The sequence below is a fragment of the Mixophyes fleayi genome, chromosome 4, assembly GCF_038048845.1.
Source record: "Mixophyes fleayi isolate aMixFle1 chromosome 4, aMixFle1.hap1, whole genome shotgun sequence".
In the NCBI taxonomy this organism is placed as follows: domain Eukaryota; kingdom Metazoa; phylum Chordata; class Amphibia; order Anura; family Limnodynastidae; genus Mixophyes; species Mixophyes fleayi.
The window spans coordinates 258,125,548-258,148,086 of record NC_134405.1 but is presented as its reverse complement, the minus strand read 5'-3'; the positions used below and the strand labels follow the sequence as shown (position 1 = coordinate 258,148,086).

Here is a 22,539-nt window from a genome sequence, read left to right as displayed (position 1 = left end):
CATGACAGACTCCATAAGCACTCACATTTGCATTTTACACCAACAGTATTTGCATTGCGGCATCATATAATATATGAATATTTTTATCATATCACCTTTGTTGCTTCTCTCCTAAGATGTTCAGTTTTTGAAATCTTTTCTAATAACTTTTTTATGTAGACCATTTTAGTAGCATTTCTCCAAATGTATTTTTAGAAGTGGTTTCGGTTTTGGATCTGGATTAGCTTCGTGTTTTGGTTTTGGTTGTGGCAAAACCACCCTTGTGTGTTTTGATTTTGGTTTTGGTTTTGGATTTGTATTATTTTAGACAAATTGCTAAAATATCCTAAAATCACATAATTTTGCTCTTTTTTTGATTCTACATTATTATTAACCTCACTAACACTAATTTAAAGTCATTTACAGTCAATTTTGACCACCTCACAGGTCACAAAATTATTTTCATACACTTTCAAACAAAGATTGCAGCAATTTTTGCCAGTGATAAGAAAAAGGCCGTTGTCATGCCTGGGCATAAGACCAAAAATCCACCTCTTATGTGTGCAATTATTTTTACACAAATCCTGACAACAGTTGTCTAGCCTTTTGTAGCGTTTGTAAAGCCACACTCAGTAGAGGTAAGGACCTTAACCATCTAGGATCCTCATCCATGTTACGGCATTTGAAGCGAGTTCATGGAAAGCTGTTAGGAAAATCAGAACAAAATAACAACAAGCAGTCCAGCATCATCTCCCTCCCTTCTCTCATCTAGATCCCATTACCTGCAATCTACACCTCCAACACCTTCATCATCAATATTCTCACAAATGATAAGAGTTAGTCCTGCATCCAAGTTGCTAGGGCTAGATGACTCCTCCACTAACCATGATTCCTCTGAAGAATTATTGAATGTTAGTCCCGCTGCTGCTGGGGGTGGATCTTCAACCCAGAAGAAGACTACTAGTAGTTTACAACAATTGACTGTTAAACTATCCTTTGCTAGAGGAAGAAAGTAAGAAAGCTGTCACCTAGTCGCAAAGTGGATCACAGACGCCATGGGGACTATGCTGGTATTAGATATGCGTCCAATATCCACTATTAATGCAGCTGGTTTTAGAGTGTTACTTGAGGTCTTCTGTCCCTATTACCAAATTCCATCACGACACCATTTTTGGGATTGTGCAACAATATGTAGGAGAATGCAGCAGCTGCAAGAAGAATAGAATTTCAGGGGGAATGTAAGTTAGTCCAGCGAAGTAGTCACCTGTGAAGAGAGTGCAGACACGGTTAGCTTGAGTCAAGTGATTGCCTTAATTATACTTTTTGAGAAGCAGCTAGAGAAATTGAAGGAGGGAATTAAACTAAACAAATCCGCTAACTATATTGTAATTGTACATTAGGTACTTAATTTGCTTCGCCAGGATCAAAGAGCTATCAACATTGTGTAATGACGTCTCGTAATTCAGTTTCGCTGGCAACTGCTTCTAGGAAAAAAACTTAGCTTTCCCCAATTTTTTTACAGAGGTTTTTTTTGCTTTAAAAAGGTACAATGCACTTGAACATAGGCTTTAGCACATGAGGTAGAGTGATTCGTATCATCATGACTGAGACTGGAGAGTGACAGCAACAATGTCACCCCTCCTGTTTCTGTTTGAGCTATGACACAGTACAATGTCACTGGAGACTTTTAAGAATGCTGACAGCCCTATTATTTGAATTTCTGTTTCAGCACTGAACCACATCCCCTGTTTCTGAGTGAGCTATGGTACAGTAAAATGTAACTGCAGATTTAGACCAAGCCAGCCCTATAATTTTCTATTTCAGCACTGACTCATAGCAATGGAGCACTCCTCTTTTTTCTGTTAACTATATAACACAGTAGAATTTCCCTGTAAATTCAGAAGACAAGCCTGCCAGCCCTCCTATGTATTTTTTTTAGCAATGACTCTTAGCAATGGAGCACTCCTCTCTGTCTGTTACCTATATAAAACAGTAGAATTTGCCTGCAAATTCAGAAGACAAGCCTGCTAACCCTCCTATTTGTATTTCAGTAATGACTCATAGCAATGGAGCACTCCTCTTTGTCTGTTACCTATCTAACACAGTAGAATTTGCCTGCAAATTCAGAAGACAAACCTGCTAGCCCTCCTATTTGTATTTCAGCAATGACTCTTAGCAATGGAGCAATGGAGCTCTTCTCTCTGGGTGTATTTAATGACAGGTGAATCTTTTAGGATGAACGCACTTAAAGGGTGACGGGGTTTGTTACAGACTGAACACTTACTTGAAGGGGTTAACATTGGGTAGGGCCCGACCAATGGGGTTCGTGTGGGAGGGTCCTGGGTTTGAATATAGCAGAGGTCACTTCCTGGTTGTGTCACTCTTCAACACGAGATCCCACCCACCCACTCCTGGTTGATGTAGTGTTCATTACACGTATTGCGTAGGAAGGCACTGCGTTCAGTGACTGATTAGTGGGCGCAAAGGTAGTTGGCCGCAGATCACAGTACCCTTAGAGGCAACGGTAACTCCTTTTTGTTCCTTCAGTGAGGAGGGTCCCTGTCCAGCACGGTGAGGGAGGACAGCATGAGTTGAGAAGGTGGGGGGCAGTTACTCTGACGCCAATTCAGCGCACGATAGTTTGGGATGTGTTCCCCATGATTTAGTGGATGTACGGCAGTTTGCGCCAATTCCACGTATCTTGTGTTATCAGCTTGGGAGCTGTACAGCAGTGCCCTTTCTCCGCCACCATAGGTTTTAGTTTAACTTAATGCTAAAGTTCCTTCATTTTTCAGCAATTTATTCACGACTCCGTGTGTTTATTTATATTATTGGTTAAGAATGTTAAAGTTGTTGTGAAGTTTATGTACATACACGGTGAGCCCTTTACACTTTTTGGTGCAAATTCAGAAGAAAAGCATGCAAGGACTAATATTTGTATTTCAGCAATGACAATAAGCAACGCAGCTCTCCTTTTTGTGTTACCTATTTAACACAGTAGAATTTGACTGCAGAATTACACCAACCCTGACAGCAGTAGGATTTGTATTTTTATGCAATGAGAATTACCAACGCAGCTCTCCTTTTTGTGTGTTACCTATATAACACAGTAGAATTTGACTGCAGAATTACACCAATCCTGACAGCACTGGTATTTGTATTTTTATGCAATGAGAACTAGCAATGGAGCTCTCCTTTTTGTGTGTTACAGTAGAATTGGACTGCAGAATTACATCAACCCTGTAAACACTATTATTTGTATTTTTCTGCATGAGATTTAACACTGGAGCTCTCCTTTCTGTGTGTTACCTATATAATACAATAGAATTGGACTGCAGAATTACATCAACCCTGTAAGCACTATTTATTTGTATTTTTCTGCATGAGATTTAGTAATGGAGCTTTCCTGAATGTCACCGATTACTTTGTTGAACTCTACTACAACCCTCCTCTTTCAATTCTATCTATTTGCCTGCCCAACTGCTCTATACTCTGTGCTACCCCTTCTGTGTCCCTCTCTTAAATGGCGCTAGATCGCGGTGGTGGGCGGTATTTATAGATTCTAATACTCCCGAGATCCGACAACATCACAATGACACTTTGCCTTGTTTTTGATTCCGAAAAAGCGCGAAGGTGCTCGGATACCCTAAGTTCGGGTGTGTTTGGTTCCTGAGGAACTGAGCCTGAGCATCTCTAATTTTTATCAATGTTTTTGCAGATATAATATAGCAATATAACCTCCCGCTTCCTGATAGTAATTCCTTTACCTATAAAACCAAGTATATAATGATGATCCCACTGCTTTCTTACATTTATATCACCCTAAAAATATAACTGCACAACCCTTTTCCTCTGATGATGTTGACAATACATCACTATTCAATATATTTTCTTCTTTTGAAATTTCCGTATTATATATGTATTATATATTTAATTTATGATTCCGGCTTTAGTCCATTCCTCTATTTTCTCTAAATCACTATGCATTTGATTTGCTAGAAAAAGGCTAAACACCCCCTAATGTGATAGGTGCAGGACAATGTAATAGCCTTCCAGAATATTGCTTTTTGCCAATAACATGGATGCACCAACGGTGAGTTAGGGCCAGGGTAGAGTAAAGCTAACCCTATATGTAGTAAGTGGTTAATAAACTCTTCACACAAGTACCAGGAGGCATAGTTAAGTTTTTTTATCCCCAAAATTCAATTACCACTGAAAATAGAATATGAGAGCTCCCTCTGACTATGCAAAGAGCACATTAATATAAAGAGCATTATATCATATTATGCATCATTGTAAAGAGAGAATGTAGTAATCCCTGGCCCATTGAGGCATAAATTCTAAAATCCCTAACATACACACACGCTATGATCCATTTTTTCAGAAGTGAATTAACCGATGTTCTGGACTGTGATAAGAAACTGGACCACCCGGAGGAAACTCATGGAACATGGGAGAACACTTAAACTCCACAGATAGGTAATTATTTAAATAATCTATTGTATTAATGTGGTAAGTAACTGAGTGTTTTGTTTAAAATGCTATACTAGTCAGGCATCACATTGACCCCTTGCAACGCTTCGGTCCTGCAGGTAGTACCTGCTCCGTTACCTGCATGTCATTGGTTTGGAAACTGCCATGTTCCAGCGTCAGACAAACTTCATTCATTTCATTCACCTATACTCAGTTCAGCACAGGTGCAAATCCATTGCACTTCTGGACCTCCCTCCTTTTCACATTGGCTGAGCATTCCTAGAGCACTATTTAAAGCTCCTGGATTCACCTGTCTGATGCCTGTTCTTCAAGCTCACTTCCTGTAGCCTGTGGTTCTGGTTCCTGTGCTCCTTGTGGATCTTCCGCTATTCCAGTCTGCTCTTAGTTCGTGGCCTGTGTTGAACCATCGCTGCTCCAGTACTCTTCTAACCATCTCCAGTGTACTTCATTGTGACAGTTCCGGTACTCTCATCGCTACACTCAGAGACGCTATTACACCTGTGACTCCTCAGTTGTTTCCACAAGTTGCCTCCGCTATTCCAGCCTGCTCTCAGTTTGTGGCCTGTGTTGAACCATCGCTGCTCCAGTACTCTTCTAACCATCTCCAGTGTACTTCATTGTGACAGCTCCGGTTCTCTCATCGCTACACTCAGAGCCGCTATTACACCTGTGACTCCTCAGCTGTTGCCACGGGTTACCTCCGCTACTTCAGTCTGCTCTCAGTCTCTGCCTGAGTTGAACTAGCACTGCTCCAGTACCACTTCTACCATCTTCAGTGTACTTCATCGTGACAGTTCCAGTTCTCTCATCGCTACCACTCAGAGCTGCTACTACTAATTGTAACTCATCAGCTGTTACCACGGGTTACCTCCACTACTTCAGTCTGCTCTCAGTCTTTGCCTGAGTTGAACTATCCCTGCTCCAGTACCACTACCACCATCTTCAGTGACAGTTCCAGTTCGCACATCGCTATCACTCGTTACCACTATTGTGACTCATCAGCTGTTACCACGAGTCACCTCTGCTGCTGCAGTCTGCTCTCAGTCTCTGGCTGTATTGAACTCCTGCTGTTCCAGTACTGCTGTTTACCATCTCAACTGTACTACATTGCGACAGCTTCCATTATCTAACCACTATCACTCATATCTGGCTGAGCAGCAAAGGAGCTTAAGACACCAGCAGCAGCACCAGGTAGACTACAAGACTACAAGAGCATGTAGGAGAGTGCAGCACAGTGTTGGAGAATGTTCTTGCACTTGTACAGGGCATTTCTACACCATAAGATGGCTATGCATTCCCAGTGGTGCTCCACTGCTGAAAGGCAGCGTCTACTTCCACCTAGATGGGGGCAGGGGAGGAGGCAACAGTGTTCTCTCTTGCACAGGGCACTAAAATATCTAGTTACAGCTCTGGGCAAGGTGATTGAGAAGTCACAGTTTGTGTAACAGTGATAGTAGCAAATAATAGCATTCCCAGATGTTTTCTACTAGAATAATCCAGAAAGAATCTAAGATATAAGGATGTAAGCTTATTTAATAAGTTTATAGGCATGTGACATTGGTCCTTGGTGATTGGTTTCTTTACAGTCCATGCAATCTAGACTAATTTTCCAGGCTGCATAAATTATTTGGCAAATTTTGGGAGAAACTGGAAAAACTTTAGGATTGATCCACAAATTGTGGAATTTCTGCAAATTTTCAGAGTCAGTCTAATCGACATATCCATCTCCATCTACTTATATATTACATATAAGTCAGACAGAAAAAATTACCTTACCCATCTACATAAAAGGTGTCACAGTGGAATATCTATAAAAATGCTTTCATATTAGATAGCTCCAAAAATGCAACAGTACTTACTAAGAGGTTCTGTCTAACTACTGTCTCTAAAAATATATAACACTAACAGCTAACTTCCGAAAAAGCTCCACCACCAGCTAATATCAAGACTTTTAGTTATAGAGCTGTGATCCTGGCGGAATTTATTGGCAAAACCATTGGACAAATGTTCTAACAAAAATGAGCTATGTTGTTTCACAAAAAACAAAAATAGTGTAATACATGCAATATAGTTACTGTACCTGTTAACACAAAAATAGACACAAAGAAAGAATGATCCTTTAGCGATAGTGTTTATTTCCTGTTTTTTCAGTCAGCTTAGTTTTATCATGTCTATGAAAATTATTGGTTGGGTAGGGGCAAAGTGAAAGTGAATAGTTCAACCATTAGATCTGGGGGTAAATGTATCAAGCTGAGAGTTTTCCGGCGGGTTTGAAAAGTGGAGATGTTGCCTATAGCAACCGATCAGATTCTAGCTTTCATTTTGTAGGATGTACTAAATAAATGATATCTAGAATCTTATTGGTTTTTCAAACCCGCTGGAAAACTCTCAGCTTGATACATTTACCCCCTGGTGTTTACAGGGTCATGGGCTGAGCAACTAAGATAAAGAGGAGAACAGGAGACAACTTTTAATATAAACTGTGCTGTGCATGAGCCGAATTGCCATGTTGCAAAAAGTAATGTTGACAGGTAATGGTCCAGTGGTACCTCCACCATTGCCAATCTTACTTGTAGAAAAATGCATCAAAACAATCATGCCAAAGCTAGGATCAGATGGATGTCTCTAATATGGGGATAAAGCTGCAGTTGACATTACTCCCTGAAACATCACATATACAAATACTTTGGCAACCTTGATGCCATAGGAAAATGGTCCCTTCATAACAGGCTGCAAGTTTTAAGGCCATAAACTCAGCTACTATCAGGGCGCCCAACCTGTGGTTTTCTCGTTGTTGAAAATCCATTCAGAGCTATCATTAACATGCAGCAAGCAGCTCCTGGGGCTCTGGTTTACTATGTGGCTCTATCACTGAGGTAGAGCTGACGAAGGGTAGTTCATTGATAGCCACAAGACTATGAGATTTGCTTTACACTAGCTGCCAGGTTGTGTGATATCTATTCTACACTTACCTTCAGATTGGGAGATTTGCAATACACTAGCCAACAGATTGGAGTTATAATTTATTTACTAGTCATATATAGAATTCATCAGACATTAAAGGTAATTTACTGCTTGTTAAAAATGTGGATGAGAAACTTATTTAATTTTGGCCAATGTGTCTTTTTGTCTGTCTCATGCACACAATTCCTCTTGCAGAATGGACCTATGTTTTAACACTTTGGATCCTATACAGTTAGAATTTACCCGAGATGCAGAATTTGCAGGCCAGCAAACTATGTTGCACTTCAAGGGATGCAAACAAATACATAATGTTTGCATGCAAGTGTGACAAAGGGAATGCTTTGCCATAGGCTTCTAAAATAAGAGTTAGGTATTTAGCTGACAATCTGCAGAGAGAGGCTGCAAACAGGGTTTCACATTTGTACAGTAGTACACCTAAGTTAAATAACCATAGGTGGAGGACATATGTGGCAAAATAATAGTAAAAAGATTGATTTAACAAACATATTTGAAATGGTTAGAAGTATCTCTTTCCACGGCTAGCAGCCAGCTGACAGGGTGTGTGCAATTAAACAGAGCACCTGCAAAGAACTCCCATTTAAAGGCAAGGCGGGAGTATCATCTGTCCATCAAGTTAGGGCTTTGGGAGTGCAAACAATTTAAGCTATTTTTTTTTTATGCAGTGTGACCAATGCCAGACAGTGGCCGGTGTCTGGGGACATGATCTCTGTTACTTTAACTTGAGGGTCACAAGAAAAGTATGTGCAACTTTATGTTCTAAATTACTTTGCATCCTGACAATAAAAGCAAAGTTAAAAATCAAGAAGGTATTGATGTGTGCATCACATGAAGTGTGCCCATGTCACACAAATACTGTATGCTCTTGCATTCTGTACACACGTAAGGCCTGGTTCATAGTGAAACTCAACGTAAGCGTATTTTACATTTAAAAAAGTATGTCATATTCAGTTGAATATGCATCCAGGTTTGAATAAGTAGTATGTGCTTCCTCTTGAAAATATACACCCAACTTGTGAACATGTAGAAAAGTCTTTTATTTTATATATTACAAACACAATTGCTATAAAGCACCATTTAAACTTAAATAACCTACCAAAAATAGCAGAAACAACTTCCCAACATGCATACAAAAATAAATAAATATCTGTGCTACAACACGCTTGGCAAATCCTAATCTATGGTTCAGTGACTACCAAAGTCTCAATAAACCTCTAATTACAAGCTGTTCACTAGTTCTAGTGTTCATCATCACCATCATCATCATCTGCTACTTACACCTACCCCTGGCCATCTGCAAATAAAACTGCTTTTTCAGCAATATTTAGGTCTACATACCTACCTGAATCTCTAATTTCTCGAACATGTCCTTACCCCATTCTTCTTCCATCATGCCTCTTCAAGTGTAAGAAGTCGTAAGTGAAAAATAGTCGCAGCTCTGAATAGCTGCAGTTTGCATATGCTCACTTGCAGAGCTTGTGCAATGCCAAAGATATGCTATGAAAACTAGTGTATGTCTCACTCTGAATCAGGTCCATATTGACTAGCTTTGTTTTTACACTTCATTTTAGAGTTGGGCTAGGCCACACACCATTGACAACTATAAATCAGCTTTTGCATTTTACATTTCTCCTTGTGGCACAATATTGTTTTGCACCCAGTAACTGAATTTGCTCCTAACTCTATATAAGTCCTTTTGTACAGCAATTTTCAGGATTGCTCATGAAATAACATTGAGAAATATCACTTTATTGTTCTGCATGTTACCATTTTTGGACAACACCCTTCATTAATTTTAACATTTACATTTTTTGTGCTTGTTAAAATGATGGTGGCAAGGTAACTTTTGAATGTCATTTCATGTGTCACATTTGTATTTTTTAATGTTTTATTCCATCGGACTATGCTTTAAATTGTGCTTTTCAGCATAAAAGGATCTTAGAAACTGCAGAATGCATGCAGAGCTGCATTAAGAGTCTGGGTGGCCCAGGGCACTTAATAAAAGGGAGCCCATATGGTTTTATCCAAATAAACAGGCAATACTGTGTGTTATACTGTTAGGTGCCCATAGCTCTCCCTTCATGAGCAGAGCAGTGTGAAATGGAAATGGAAATGGAATCAGATGTCCTTGCAGCCAGACCAAATCCTGACTAAGTGAGACAGTCATCCAAATTCGGAACTGCCACACCAGAGCAAGGACAGTTGGTAGACTGACCTGCTCTCTCCTACCTGTTCTTGAAACTGTCCCTTTCTGCGGGTGCTCATGTCTTTAGTTCAGTTGCAGCTTGTTTAGATCCTGGAATGCTAGGGAAATCTAAAGGCACATAAAATGTAGAAAACCCCAAACAGCACCGGCCTTAAATGAATAGTACCCATGTTTAATAATTAGGTCTTCTTCCTGTAACCAGCCCCAAATATTAAATTAAATAAAATTAATAGTATTCACATTTAATAAATAGACCATTTTCCCTCCAACCAACCCTGCCATTAAATTAGTAGTATTCACATTTAAAAAATATAACTATTTCTTCCCAACCATTCCCAACATTAAATAAATAGCACTCCTATTTAATAAATAAAACTATTTCCCCTCTTACCCACAAACAGCCCTGACAATAAATTAATAGCATTTACATTTAATAAATATACCTATTTCCTGCAACCATCGCCACCATTAAATAATTCCTATTCACATTTAATAAAAATCCCTCCTCCTTCCCAAACTCACCCCCACATTCAATCAATAGCCCCCAAACCACACCAACATTAAATTAAAGGTCCCATCACCCCACCCTAAATTAATAGGCCCCACTAATAAATTAAATAGATACACCATCCAAATAAAATAATAGCACCTACTGTATCATGAAACAATTGGCCCCCAGCCACACTCCACCATTAAATTAATAGCCCAACTCCCATCCTCATTTCATTCAGATTTCCCACTCTTCCCTCACACGCACTGTGCCTGCATGAAGGTTGCTAATCCTAGAGGATGGGCTAGCCACTAAGAACCATATTGTTCCTGATCTGGCTCTGAATGTATAACATTGAAATAATAAACACAATTATGACACCTATGATAACTTGTAAAAAGCTGGCTGCTTTGTAGGAAAAGATGTTCCATATTTGCCCAAAAAATATCCACAAAATGTGCATTCTCCCCCCAAACTCATTTAAATACTTTGTCCCACAACACAAAACCTTGTTCTTGTACATGGACACAATATGAGGCACATTCTTGTACTAAGACCATATTTTGCACCCCCATAGTTGCCTCCATCTTGACATGCTAAACCATGCACTTTCCTTATAAAACAGACATTGGGCAAAAATAGGGGAATGATGTCACAAAATGATATTCGCCCAGCCAGTGGCGAAACTACCATTGGTGCAGCATGTGCGGTGCACCGCTGCACATGGAGATAATGGGGCTTGCTGCACGAGGAACTAGCGAGCTGTGGGCCCTGGTTCACTTTTTCCCGCTTCCCTACATCGGGGCCCACAGCTCGCTAATTCCACCTCTGAGCCCAGCATCCTTCACACATTGTTTAGTAAACTACCATTCGGTGCAATGTATATTGAGTGTCAGTACAGTATATTTACTTTCATCTAGATTCAAGATTTGCACTAAAAATACTCAGAAGAGTCAATCATTGCTTCCATTGTTGAACTTGTACTAGGCAGATAAAAGCTGACTGCTGATTGGTTGTTGTGGTCCAGTGCAAATTTTACATTGTCATGCAATGTTAGCAAATTAACCCTAATTTGTGACAATAGGTAGAAAACAGGTGACATTTGCAGTATGTGTCCTTTACTACTGCACCTCAGGTGTACTGCAAAAGTTGTCTTTGTGCTCAGATTTGAGGCTTGCTGTGAAAACATGCTGCTGTACAGAATAATTGGAGCCTTTAGGTATAGTGTTCATGTGAAAGAACATGACTTTGATTTCTTTTTAATTCTTAAAAGAATCTGTTTTTAGTCTTTCAATTCCCTGCTTTTTAATTGGATTTTAGTGCTCAGTCTCATCAATAAGTGCTTTTATTGGTTTAATTACAAGTCTGCATTCATTTGTTATGTGACTCTAGTTTGATATTTAACTGTGACAATTACATTTTTATTCCAAAGAAAATGTATTAAAAGAAAATAGCAAGAGACAGGATCATTGTGCCAGTTGATTCATTGAGTTCCTGTTTCATAGGCATATTTTGATGAATGATGGCATGCAGGAAAATTATTTAAATGGTCCATCAGTGTTGTGCCACTCAGTTTAATCGGTTTAGTACAAAGTACAAGATAGCGTTTCTGATGAAACAAGCTTCAACATCCAATTGTAATAGAGAGCTGATTAAAATTATATATTCACATTGTACTTTGAGAGAGACTTGTTTTAAGTCTTACATTTCAATTATTACTACTGTATATGCTTGCAAACTGTAAAGAAGAATGGTGTATATTTGAAGACATTCCAGTTCACAATTTTTAGCCTTTTAGCTCTTCAAGGGGTCCTGATATTAGGATTTGATGTTACTATGTTTTCGCAAATTTTACTGCTCTGTTCAAATCTAGCACCATTAGGCTACATAATATAAACCATGTGCAGAATGAATCACTGCACATGTAAACCACAGTATTCAAAATGTGAAAAATATTATTTCACATATTTGGTTTCTCTAAGGTTAGGAATAAATTACATATTTTTTACAATAGAACCCTGGAAATGAGCATTTTCTGTTACAATACTGGCATGCCAACTCTAAGTACTGCAGAACTTTCTTGCAGAGGACTTCAACTATAGCCAGCACACCAGCACTTGGGTGCCCCCAGGTCTTAAACTCTATATAGTGCAGGTTTAGGTTGACAAGTATCTGGGAGGTAGGGAGTGATACAGGAAAGCCCAAAGAGATCAAACACCATTGTCCAGACAGGCCAGAAAGGATGGTGTACAATAGAAGTCAATTTCAAAAACAAAGTCAGAGTAGGATGAGTTCTAAAATAGTACAAAATATAGTCCACATGTCGAGGCAGGCAGAGTTCAAATAAGGTCTGAATGCAATCCAATAGTTGAGGCAGACAGAGTCCAAGCCAAGGTCAAAATCCAATATATCCAAAGAGAGACAAACACACACTAGAAGAAGTAAACTACGGCCATCACTGGAAGCAGGAAAATGAGACAAAGAACAAGCATCCAATAGCAGCAACATAAAGGAATGATTGTGAAAAATAAATATGAAGTATTATCAGCCCTTATGATATCTCTAATAGAAACAATCAGCCTGGTAGAACACTGGTGTATGGTGAATATTGAATCAAAAACAATACGTATGGTTTAAAAGATCTGATGAATCAGTTTCTTCTAATCTTCCTGCTACATTTTTCACACAATATGACATTAACAAAGAAGTAGAAGACAGAAACATATTGTAAATGATCTGTAAATGATCTATTACATGGTGAATGTGTCACTTGAGTAGTGATTCACATATAGAACCTGAGCCCCAAGAAGGTAAATTAGGTGATTATAATCCATTGATTAGCTTTTTCAGGGTCTCCAATGTATCTCCCCCAGTTGTAGTGTGCTCACCCAAAGTGTGCAAAAACAGGCACAAATTATGTAATCTTTCAGAAAGTCTAAAGTCTCCCGAATAAGTCATGACTCTTGCTTCAAGAAATCATACGTGTTAACCCCAATGGTAATAAGCTTGCCAGAAATATATAAGAAACTAGTGTATGGTATATTGTGAGTTATAGTACTCTTTTCAGTAATGTTGATCTTCCCTCCGTTCAATGTTTTTTCATATGATAGAAATGAAAATAAGGCAAATTCTATTGTGATACATTTTAAAATAATAGATTTTTAATGTATTCTAATATATGCACTCACATTTAAAACAATATAATATCAATTTGACCATGGAGAAATTGATCAAAAGAAAATGGCAGATTCAAAGATAAAGTACCTATACCGGACATTATAGGGTGCTCAGGTGGAGTGTGAAGTGATTTGTGAACTTTGGGTACATAGAGGGTTAATGAAAGCAAAAGTGAAACTGCTCCGTATATATATCACCCCCCAGCAAGTGCAGGCTCAATTAGTCACCTCGACTTGTTTTTAAATGTCCCAGTTGGAACCCTACAAAAAGTAACATCTTGAAGTTATCTCAAGGCATCTCCACAATATCCTAAGTATTATAGAGTTCCTGATTAAAGTTGCGGCTGACTGAATATTATATGTGGATATACCATTAAGACGTTAATTTTTTTTATCAATATGCCTATCTTCTCATATTAATATCTGGGAACAGTAAGGATATCATTGCTGGGGATTGTTTGGCCTCCTAAGTATGAAAGAGTTCCTGATCGAGATTGCATTGGATTATTTAATCCATGTGATATTGCTGAAAAGGTCCTGTGTTATGAGCCTTCAACTAATTAATCATCTAATCCATAGAGAAAAACAAAACTATTAGCTGCTGTTACCTGTTTTTAATTGTATTTTATTTCAACAAGTTGCTAACAAATACTACTGGCATTTATGATTGTTTTTATTATTTGTATTTTATTGAAATATTGACCAAATAAAATTTGTTTTTAAACAAAATTGGGTCTTTTCTGTGTGGTTATCTGTACCATAATTGTAATTAAAGTTTGTATATCTAGAAAATTGCTCTTTTCAATGCTGTTCATGCTTTGATAGTACCTTTTGGATTGGTGTTGGGGTTGGCCATTTCCCTTGGCAAACAATAGCAGGGAGGATATTCTGAGTATATAAACAATTGGAATTATTTAGTCATGAATCATAAATTGGTGTTTATTCAAGAAAAATTTGAGAAGGTGGTAGATAAGTTAGTAGAGAAGGTGGTAGAGTAACATCTCCATCAACAACTCTTCTGGCATTGCCCCCTATAAATTCTTCATGCTTACGTTCTCATGTGGTTCTCATCTCCTACCCATCATGATGGTCACTGCCTGGACCTCATGTTCTCCCATCTCTGCACCATCTACAGTTTCTCACACTCTATCTGCCCACAGCCACTGGACAATTTATCTTTTAATCTTAGCCTGTTATTTGGATTACTCCTTGAATGCTGCCTCTCCTTGACCTCTGTCTGTTTTATAAATCTGTCCGAATCACTGTCAGCCTCTGACCATTATCTGATTGATAGTGCAGTTTTACTCACTGTTACTAAACTGTATACTACTGGTCTCTTATATGTCCACTGCCACAACTATGCTGATGACATACCTCTCCTACCCGAACTTACCTCCTTATCTCTTATCCCTTGTGCCAATTGCCTCTTTGTTCACTTGAAAGCTCAATATGTCAAAAAGTAAGCTCACAATTTTTCCACCCTCCTAGTGTTACAACCCCTCCTCTATTCCCCCTTGCCATTGACAATATCAATATTTCTCCTGTTCCTCTAACCCACTGCCTTTGTGTTGACTTGACTTTGCCCTCAGCTTCATTCCCCTCATCCACTCTCTTGAGCTGTCTTATCGCCTCCTCCTTCAAAACATTGTCATAATACCCCTGTTTCTCAGTCAGGTCATTATGACACACCATTCTCTCATTATCTTCTGCCTTGACTACTGCAAATTCCTACTATCTGGCTTCCATTCACCCATTTTTCCCTCTAGAATCTGTCCTAAATGCTTCTTCTCTTGCAGCTCAACATATATTGCAACATTCTGCAAATCACTGCACTGGTTACCAATTTCCTTGATAATTCAATTCAAATGTCTCACCTTCAAAGTCATCATTAACTGCTCCTCTATGAAATAAACAATTTTGGAAATTATCCTCTGACCTGCGCCTCTCATACTCTCTAAAAACCACCTCTCACTCCCACCTAAAAGACATTTCCCCACTCTTGAGCAGATTCTCTTCCAATCTTCAATTTTTAAGTGCATCTACTTTATAGCCTATCCTACCCCCAACTGATAGCACTGCATGCACCAGCTCCAGTCTCATGTACACTCCATGTCCCACTAGCTTCTATTGCCTCAGCATTGCCATCTCATTCTAGACTGAAAGGGTAGAGAAGGGCCCAAACAAACAAACAATGTTAAATACCCACATATTAAAGTGAGCAGTTCTGCCAGGGATAGATCAAGAAGGGGCAGGTAAAATTTACTTACATTTGGATTGCAATAAAAATACAGATGTAGAAACTGTAAGTGGAGATTCATGGGTAAGAGGTGCAGACAAAAGCAACTCAGGCACTTGTAGAGCACTGGTGGGCAACAGAAGGCTATAACAAATAAATTGTCAGATTTGCTTGTTATAGCACAAACCACTTGTTTAAAATACAAGCTAATATGTTATTACAGATAAGTCTCTTTCTATTATTAAATATATTGTTTCAAATAATTAATAAGGGTACTATGCAGCTTTTTTGAAGGTTAAAGAGCTGTACCATACGGCAACTAAAGTTTCCCATCACTGTTGTATAGGCCTTTAGGTGACCTACAACACTGTATTTAAAGGAGTGCAGCTCGATGGTATACGCACAAATGGTATCTGTTGATGCTGTGAAAAGGCAGCAGATAGAAACTGTAAATGTGTAGGCAGAAAGAAGACCTTCTGTGGCAGTCCAACTAGGATTCAGCCCTGGCACCTCTGCTTCATTAGTAATCGTAGTAATCATCAAGTAATGAAGTCAACATCTCTCAATGGAGGGTGAGCTTCATACCTGTCAAGCATGTCACTAGGTGAAGCCTCCTAGATTGATTTTTGATACAATGACTAGGGTTGAAGCATCTCTTTGAGTTTGATTGCTTCAATTTTAGTCTATGAATTCTCTCAATAACCATGTTTTGGGTCTGTACTTTTAACATATTATTCGGTTTTAGCATGCTTTAAAGAAAATATTAGAGCAAACAAAAGGATATATAATATACCACATGGCAGAACATGGACGGAGCAATTCATACTGTGATCAGTATGTATTAGCCATTAGAAGCCAGTGGGCAAAAATTAATGTCCAGTATCAAAATATCTGGGAAACCAAATCAAAGTCACATAGTATGAATTTCATCTTCTGTAGTACAGCTGTACCTATGCTGCCCTGAACTGGCAGTAATAAATTTCAGTATGCTGTTCACATTGAGATGGCCAGCGACTTGCAAGTGCAACAGACCACATTTACCCCTTTTTAAGTTTGTGAAAGACAATTACTCACAAAGTGACTAATAGGGTTATTAGCCTCTACTAGCAAGGGCATTAAATAATTATTACTAATAGTAGAAATAATTGTGGTAAAGAGAACTAATAGGGGGGTATTCAATTGTTAGCGTTAACGGAAAAAAAAAACGAGCGCTCAAAAAATCTTAGCGTTAATACGGTAATTACTCACGGAATTTCAGCTCCGGCGAGCTGAAATTCCGCGAGTAAACTACCGTATTAACGCTTTTCTCGCGCAATATTACCGTATAAACGGTAATATTTTTTGAGCGCTCGTTTTTTTCCGTTAACGCTAACAATTGAATACCCCTATGACTTTGAGATGCTGTATTTATGCAGCTTTCCTGCACGGACACTTAAATTGCTGTTTACATGACTTGCCACATGCACCTACTTATGAAAATGACTAAATTCAACAGAGTTGAGCAATTCTCACACAGTGACCAATATAAGGTATATTTTTATTTAATCTCTTACACGCAGGGTTTCCCAAACCCAGTCCTCAGGGCTCCCTAACAGGGCAGGTTTTCTGGATCACATGTGACATAATTAGGACCACCTGTGGATCTATTAAAATGTGTCAGTCAGTAATGAATACACCTGTGCTCCAGCAAGGAGATATAGAAAACCTGCACTGTTAGGTTGCCCTGAGGACTGGGTTTGGGAAACCCTGTCTTACAGCATTTTTTCCCCAAAGATATAGTTACTATGTTAAGTTTGTGATGAATCTGACCCAAGAAGCACACTACAGTTTGAATATGTTTGCATTATCTGCATTTTTTTGTAAAGTTTTTTTCATATACATACTTCAATTTCCTTTTTACGCTATTATACATAATACATTTTAAGTTATGAAAACACATAACTTACAACTGAGTTAAGAAACTCTAAAATAACCTTTTTATTTCTTTTTATAAATATTCATAGTACCTGAAACCACCTTTAAAGGACAATCCACTATTCATTCATGGGCCAGTGCAGTGTTCTTACAATCTGCAACTATATTGCCAGCTTCCATATACTAAAGTCACCTCTTGTTTGGGGCAATGAAAGTGCATCAGGTGCTTTAATTCATGTAAAACAAGGTTTTCATCTGAAAGACTTCAAGTTATACAAAACAGGACTGTGCTGTGAAGATTCTAACTCATGATTGCCCTATGTATAATGTGGTTAAACAGCTTCTATTAGACAAACATTTTTTAATAAAACTTTTCATGCTTCCTAAAATGCACCCTATCAGTCAGCTACTATTTTATAATGTAGCATAACGTTGACTCTAGCTTATACTTTGATGTGGCTTTTCTGCCTCACTGACTGTGGTTTGGCCATTTTAGCATGTATGATTGCAATAAACGCAGTCTCTAATTGGTTTCTAATGATGTATTAAAATAATAACTTTCTTTAATGGTCTGAATCCAAGACAGGAGCCTGAATCTATGATATTAAGGTGTCTGGTGGCATGAATGTTTAATGCTCAAATAACAATTTGTGGTAATTTGCAAATGGTCATTGCTTTTGATCGGAATGAAAGTTAATTGCAACACTAAAATCAACCCATTTATCCTTACATAGAAAAACACAATGTTCTGCTAATAGTTTTATTTTATTGTTTTGTGTGTATGTTTCCAGAGTCTACAATTTAATAATTTAGTACACCACTCACCATTTGTGTTGCCGATAACTCCCCTCCCCAAATAATAAAATAAAAATAATAATCTTACATTAATTTCTGTAAATTATATTGGCATCAAATTCCATAAACATAACACTATGGTTACTTACAAATGAGAAAAGCTTAAAAATAATTTCCTTATTTAAGAAAGTTGCTTTTAAAACTACTTTCCTGCTATAAATAGTTTTGGGTCTACCTCCAAATGCTGGTGGCTAGTGTACAACAATCCTTGGGTAAACTGACCTCCAATCATTGGTTTCTAGTGTACAGTTTGTATTTAAACATAAAAGAAACAACATAAAAACATATAATGAATCCAATATAATTTAAATTAGCTGTAACAAATACATAATTTTATTTAATTTTCTTATCGATTAAACATAGTCATTGCATGTGTGGGTATCTTAAGATGACTCTGCCCTAAAGTATGTAATCAAGATAAAATGCAAGGGCACATATACTACTTTTTCCATTTATGATGTGGAGATTTGAATTGAGTACACGTAATGTCATTTGCACTTTGCTGAATAAAAAAGTAACCACTCCCATTTATTCCATGAGTGAATATAAGTGCTTCTGAACTGTTTTTAAGTAACATGTGTCTTAAGTGTTAATCGCTATCACCACATTGAAGTATTAATACAATCATTATTTATTGAATTTTAAACAAGTGATATGTGTTCGAGTGACAGACTGATACAATCAAATCTAGATGACCAAATCTATTACAAATCAGATTGTCATTGATCAAATTTATTTTCTTAATGATCATATTGATGTGTTTGTATATATAATTATTTTTAGAGCATTTTAGCTTTTGGTTCTGCTAAAATGTAACAATCATGTAGTTAATGGAAAAGAGGAGTTTGCTACTTACTGAGAAGGCACTAGTGAAGTGGGGGTGGATACATGGGAGAGCAGAATAATGAGGTAGACAGTAATCGTAATACAAAATGGTAGAGGAGAGAGATGCAAGGACGATAGTCCTGACATGACAAACCCCCTATAAATATGCCATATTGGTTTAGAAGTAGAATAACTGAAGCAGGATAATTCTTCAAGCAACCAGCAGAATGGCTGGTTCAGTACAGAAGGTAATATGAGTACAGGCAATGGCAGGCAGTTACTGCTGGTAGGAGGACAAATAGAGTGTGATCTGTCACCAAGACCATGAAGAACAAATTTACAGTCTTCTGGTTGCTTAGGTTAGGTATATTGCAGATTGGGAACATAGTTTCTTGGTTAGGGCTAGACAGCACCCAGCAGTCTTGCTACACATTGGTACCTGTGCTAAAGTTTGATAAGTAAGTTCCTCAACCATGAATTCAGAGATTTAAGGCAATATCTCCAATGTAAAGAAAAATTGACAGGCTCCTGGAAGACAGCAGCAGTTAAGAGAGGTTAAAAAGTGGCTGATTAGTTGATATAGGAAGGAAGGTTTAGGATTTATAATTGGGTTGATTTTAATGGTGTGCAGCGGCCACTTTTAGTGTTTTGGGTTTTGGGTTCTGATTAGCTTAAGGTTTTGGGTTCTGATTTGTTTTGCCAAAACACCCCATGAAAGGTTTTGGTTCTGATTTAGGGTTTTGGGTTCTGATTTAGGGTTTTGGGTTCTGATTTTTTTTTAAAAAAGCATAAAAAGTGCTAAAATCCAGGTTTTTTTTTTTTTTTCAATCCTACGCTATTATTAACCTCAATAACATTCAATAACAATCATTTCCACTAATTTCCAGTCTATTCTGAACACCTCACACCTCACAATATTGTTTTTAGGCCAAAAGGTTGCACCGAGGTAGCTGGATGACTAAGCTAAGCGACACAAGTGGGAGGCACAAACACGTGGCTCAAGACGTGGCAGGATCAGTGGACTTAAACAGCAGTACCACTGGACTTATACGGCAGGATCAGTGCCTTGCTTGCAGTCTCCTAGGTAACGCAAATAATCTGTACAAATATGCACACAGGGGCATGGCCAGTAAAATATGGAACACATACTTTATGGATAAACAATGTCAATACACTTCATGCCGAGAAGCTAACCAAATAGTTTTCTCCATACAAGATACTCCCAACTATTCACTGAAATACCTAGCTTTTATCACCACGTAAATTAACTCAGCAGTCAGATCCATAATAAAGTGTGTCATCACACAAGTCAGGTTCGGGATAGACTCATCACAGGTCAGGTAAATTTAAGTTTGACCACCTTTATGTTCATCAATATAAAAGATTTGAAAAGGTGTTTTTTTCTGCATCCTACTGAAAATCAAGCTAAAGAGTATCTGTTTATAGAAGCTTCAAATCCTAGATTAATTATTAAATATGCCCCATAGCATTATATTTCTCATCTTGCAGTGCAGCCCTTAAGGATTTTTTTTAAGTAACAGTGTTACGGTTCATATACACGGGCACAACTAATCGCCCAATACAAGTGTGTGTGACACATATTAGTGAGGTCAGACAAAAAAGGTAACTTTACAAAAGTGCAAACCATGTATCTCTCACATTGCTTAAGATATTTTTACCTATATTCTTTTGAATGAACTTGCTTATTTTGCAAAAATCTGTGCAGTTCGGGTGGTTCTCTTGCTGATTGAGGGCTATGCATCCACTTGAAAAAATAAGCTGTTCTTAATTTTAGATGGTTAAGCACATTTTTAGGTGTAATACAATAAAAACATTATATATGTAGCAAAGACATTCCTGACACTCTCTTGCTCTCAAATCTAATTTTAGAAGATAAATGGAAAAGGTAAAATGAATGAACAGGATAGTGCTGAAGTCACATTTTCACTCTTTACACTGTGCATATTTCCATGCAAAGCTCCATGCAACCACACAGTCAGGTCCTAGTCATTGTTCAATCACATTTTCGCCGAGATTATATTAAAGTCTTCAGCTTTTAGTACCAGCGATATGGTTCAAAGTGAATAATTACCTTTATTTACGACCGGTTTCGTCTCTTTTCCCTTTGCGAATTATTCAGCATTATTATTCAGGTTTCAGCAGAACAGAGTGACAGGGCTACAGATAATTGTAGAGGAATTAGGGGGGGGTGAGGAGATAGTAGAGGAGGTACAGAGGTGGTTAATAATAAGAGCAGCCAAATAAATATCTAAATTATCAAATCAAATGCTAACAAAATAGAGATGCTTGAACATATATAATCATTTTAGAGTATATTGTCTATAACTGAAAGATGGTTCGACAATCATCATTTCTGGACAGTGAATATGGAAGGCTTTATCATATCTATGAAGGAAGGAGAAGAAAGTAAAGGGCGAGGGGATTTACTATATGTAAAATATTGTTGAAACCAATTTTGAAGAAAGACTACGTTGAGGAAGGTGACAATGCAGAGACCTTATGGGTAGTTATACATGGTAACAGAACCAATAAGTACTGATTAGAGTTTGCTATGTGAGCAAGCATAACAGACTGTACTGGAATTCAATTATTACTGCAAATACAAAGAGTGGGAAAACAAAGTCCAGTTCTCATTATGTGTGCTTTTAATTATCCACATATGAATTGGGATAATGAAACTGATAGTTCTCCCAGAGGAAATAGGTTTTAAGATTTTCAAAATAGAGAGAAGATAGAATTCATTACTTAAATAAAATGAATGTAACAAAGTATGTAAAAGAGTAACCAGCTTAACAAAGAAAGACACAAATCCTAAATCAAAGAGGTCTATTTATCAAAAAAAGATGCTTCCTCATGCATTTGGGATCTTACATGGGATTGATATCACCAGACTGGCACGAGACAGATGTGGTCCCAATATTTAAAAAGGGAGCAAACTCAAATACACCAGTAAGCCTTACATCCATGGGTGGAAATATTTAAAGTAATATATAATAATAGCAGAGCGTCAATTGAGATTTGAATGACTTTTCATAGAAAACTAGTCAGATAAGTTAATATCAGGAAGTAAAGTGTAACCTGGATCTTCACAATGCAGTTGAAGTATACAATTTAAGTAATTAATTTGAATTTGTGAAGGCATTCCCACATTCCACATAACAAATAGATACATAAAATAAAAGAGAGGAAGATGGGAAGGGTGCTTAATGGTAGATAACTGGGTTAGGGATTAGAAGCTGCGGGTGGGGCAATCTGATATACTTCAAGGGCCGTACGTGCAGCCCACCAACCTTTGAAAGGGATGCACATTACCGTATTTTCAAAAAATGAAAAAAAAAAACTGAAAGTGACCTTTGCTAGC

General features: G+C 37.8%; 1 non-coding gene across 1 annotated transcript; it reads right to left on the bottom strand.

Moving 5' to 3' along the window:
* Positions 1–20,423: 20,423 nt before the first annotated feature.
* LOC142156268 (small nucleolar RNA SNORD50) lies at positions 20,424–20,495 on the bottom strand. The gene has a single exon (XR_012692334.1). It is a non-coding gene; the product is annotated as a small nucleolar RNA SNORD50 (small nucleolar RNA).
* Positions 20,496–22,539: the final 2,044 nt, after the last annotated feature.